We start from the raw sequence: 4,243 nt of genomic DNA on the forward strand, positions 1-4,243 counted from the left end.
AAAGAGTGTGGGACACCAACGAGTTCATAATAGAGTGAGAGAGACCTTTAAATCTCTAATTAGAAATCAATGTGTGCAATGCTAAAACAGAGGGATAAACCAAATGCTGTGAGGAGAACTAAGAGGAAAATCTACCAATAGGCTAGGATTGGCCACAGGCCTCCTTCACTGCCCATTAGGTGCAGGAGACTATGGGAGTCAGCACCACTTAAGGGACAGAGTCAGGGCAGACTAGAAGTAATGGCTGTCTGCCGTAGCAAAGAACAAGGAAAGGCGAGAGACTCACTAGCACTTGGTTAGAGAGATGAGGAGAATCTCATCATATCCCAAAGTGAAGTGGACCTAGGAAATGTGGAGCAGTGGCTTCTAGGCTAGTGCTGTCCAATAGAATAAAATATAAGCTACAAATGCAAGCTGCATATGTATTCTGAAAATTTCTAATAGTCACATTGAAAAAAAAGTAAAAAGTACGGAGGAACTGGTATATTTTATTTAATACAAGATATTCAACAATTATTTCAACTTGTGATTAATATAAACAAATTATTATATTTTATGAGATATTTTGTATTTTTTCACACTAATCTCTCATTTAGGACAGCCTCATTTCAAGTGGCTGGTGGCCACTGTATTGGACAGCACAGTTCTAGACAAAGGAGTCGGCATCAGAAAACAGAAAGAAAAGAACTATGAAGATATAAAATTTGACTATGATACCTATTCAGTGCACAAAAGAGTCAGGTAATGTTAACAGATCTCCTAAAAGAAATAACGGCTACCATTTATCCAGTTCTTTCTGTGCACCATAATTTTACATGCATTGTGCCATTTAATTCATATAGAAACCCCATGAAGTAAGAACTGACATCATCTCCATTTTACAGTTTAGAAAATTGAGGCTTTAGGATGTGAATTAGCCTATCCAAGGTCACAAATTTGGTAGAAAAGAGGAAGGGTTTGAGCTCATGTTTGTCTGGGTCCTAAGCAAGTGCTCTCAGCCACTCACTAGATTGCTCCCCACATGTTGCTTTGCCTCCTAATATACATCACCCTCATTAGATGAAGAGCTACCTGAGTCAGGACTGTGTCTTATTCATCTCTGTTGGAGGTAGCACTCCTAAGATGACTAGAGCTTGTGAATGAATGGTCACTCTTAGTTCAATTTCTTTGTTTACATATTGACCTAGACTGATCCCTAACTTTATCCTTAGGGCCAGGTGCTGAATGACTTTTCAACATCTCCCCCAACCACCACCACCAAAATCCCATCTACCTTGAAAGAAAATAATAAATGCCATCTTTGAGGACATGCAAAAGGATGTACAAGGCCATTGCATTTGGCCAGGGAGGAAATAATCAGTGACTTTTGAGGGCACAAGTTCATTAAGGAAATGCAGGAGAGAAATTTGGGGAGCTTGAATCCTCTGGATAAAGCGAGGGTATCTGCTGAACATGAGGGGCGGGGCAAGACCTGGGCTTGAGGAGAACTGAGAGTAGAGTGCTGTGGAAAAGGGCTGTGGGATCCACAGGAAGGAAAGTACAGGATGGCAGCACAAGGGGCAGAGGTGTGATCAGGCAGCCTAGGCGATTAATGAACCCTTCTGCAATATTTCAGACCCTTTACTATCAACTCCCCACAGCCTGTGATTGTTTATCAACAGGAAAGTGGAGGTTGGATGATATATAAAGTCAAAGACTTAGTGAGGTCACTGAAATAGAATATATAGAAAAAAAATAGAGGAGCAGGTGTGGAGCATCCTGCCAATGATTTATAGGTGGTGATGTGAAGGTAGAGCAGCCAATGAGGTGGAAGGAAAATTCAGAAGAGTATGAAATATTTCTGGGTTGTCTTATAAGGGGAAAAAAAACAGAGAGGGGATCATTAGCTTTAGTAATGTAGAAGTCATTGGTGACATTGACCATAGTACTTTCACTGGTAGGAGTTAAAGCCTCGCTAGAGTGGGTTCAAGTGAAAAGGGAAAAATAGAAATTGGAGAGAGTGAATCTAACAATTCTTTTGAGGTGTTTTGCTGTAAAAAGAGGTTAAGGAAAAGGATGATGAGCATGTTGTTGAAGCTCTAGAGGGTACAACAGAAGGAATAATCTGGAGGCTATTGGAAGGTTGCAGTGAGGAAGATGGGGGTTGGCTAAAGCTCATTATTCAGGAAGCACTCACACTTTTTAATGAAGCAACCAAGATGGGTGAGTAAAAAGTCCAACTGCTACTTGTGATTTATATCACTATATGGGTTTAAGGCCTGGATAATATATTATTTTGATGGAGATGATGATAATGACAATGATCGATAATGTTCATGATAAATAATAACATCTGGCAGATGAGTGATTGCTATGTGCCAAGCTCTATGCTAATCATTATGAAATTATCTCTTTGATCCTCACAATCATATGAGCTAGGTATTATTTTACCTCCATTCGACAGATAAGAAAACTGAAGTACAGAAAGATTAAGTAACTTTCCCAAAGGTGTACGATGGTCATGTTAGGATTTGAACCCAAGCATTCTGATTCCAGATCCTTTGTGAGAATTAGGGGTAGGGCGGTGCTGGTACCAGTGAAAGAAATAACAATTCTTGCCTTCCAAAGTGAGTCCTTACCTTGGTAGGACATGGTAGAAATATTCCTATCTTTCCCCTAACTTGCCCATACTACAAACACACAATGAACCTGGTAGACAGACCCTCAAACATTCCAGGGTCCCTTTCTTCAAAACCAATTCAGACATTCTCCAGCTCCTCATGTACTTGGCTATATTTTGTGCTTAATCTCCATGTTTCTCTGAGGTTTCATAAATTTCAGGGGAGTTATGGTTGAAATCAATACACGAGAAGTTTGTGAGGAGAAATGAATTAGTGCTTTAGTAGGACTAGGTGATGGTGGAAAACCTATTGCTTTTTTTTTTGGCTGAGTAATGAAATGAGCTGAAATCTCCATCTAATAGAGCAGAGAAAAAAGAGTAGGATGTTCTCTCATAATGACTACTGCTGGCATTGGCACATGGAGCAGCAATGGAAGGTGACCCTGGCCATGGATGGTTAAGCAAATGCCAGGTCAGGCATGGCTACTGCAGAGTTACATTCTGAGTTGAAGGAAGAAGTTTCACCAGATCTACTCCTTCAAACAACTCAAACAGCAAAGCTGGAGTGAAAAATGGAGAGCAATAGAAACATTAAAAATAGAGGGCACTCAAGTCCATGCCTTGGGCTCTGTGCTTTACCACCTAAGAGCTACCAAAGAAAAGGACTATTAGACCTTCTGAGAATGTCTTAAAGCATTCTCTCTCCTCATCCTCCCAGAAAAATTAAAAAGACCATCACTACTGGGCTGAAGACATTATCCGAGGATAGGTTGGTTATCTTGATATGCTAGAAAAATGCTAGGTTATGAGTCTGAAGACCTCAGACTCTTAGTGGCAGAGGATTCCTACACTGTGACTTACTAGCTGTGTGACTCTGAGAAAGTACTTCACCTCTCTGATCCTCATTTGGAAAATAGAGATAATAATGACAACCTACCACCTAAAGGAGATGTGAGGATCAAATGATACAACATATATGAAAGTGTTTAATATATCAGAAAAAAATACATGATATGTAAATTATCCTATATGATCCCTAAATTTAGCTTTATGTATGGTGGTTGCTTGTTACATAGTATCTACAGGGACATATATTCTTCTACCAAAAGGTCATCAGAACATCTAAGTGAAAGCCTAGTGAAGAAATAGCAGGGACCTTCTGGCCCAAACATAAACATTCTAGCCATCTCGCACATTTTTTTTTAACTGTATATAGACATACTGACATGGATGGAGGGACTTCAACAGATCATCTGCTTCCACACACAACCTTCAGGCAGAATCAAGACTATAATTCCCATTTTATTGAGAGGTCATTTAGCATAGGGGTTAAGAGGGTAGAAAACTTAAACTGTCTCACTGGTAATAGTAATATTAGTAGTGTTCTTTTTGAATTTCCTTATGTAAATTTTAATTTATTTTATTTTTTTTTTTAGGCGAGGCAATCCTTGGTTGACCTCACAGATTGCAAGGACCTTGTCACCTTATAATCCCTTTTTATTTTTTATTTTTCACGCCTACAGCACCTGGTCTTCCTAGGTGGTCTCCCATCCAAGTACTACCAGGCCCGACCCTGCTTAGCTTCTGAGATCAGACGGGATCGGGCTTGTTCAGGGTGGCATGACTGTAGCACATGGGTTTTTG

General features: G+C 39.8%; 1 pseudogene; it reads right to left on the reverse strand.

Moving 5' to 3' along the window:
* Positions 1–4,113: 4,113 nt before the first annotated feature.
* Positions 4,114–4,231, reverse strand: LOC112472886 (annotated as a pseudogene).
* Between the last annotated feature and the right edge of the window lie 12 nt (positions 4,232–4,243).

Source organism: Pteropus alecto, unplaced genomic scaffold (genome assembly GCF_000325575.1).
Source record: "Pteropus alecto unplaced genomic scaffold, ASM32557v1 scaffold139, whole genome shotgun sequence".
Taxonomy (NCBI): Eukaryota; Metazoa; Chordata; class Mammalia; order Chiroptera; family Pteropodidae; genus Pteropus; species Pteropus alecto.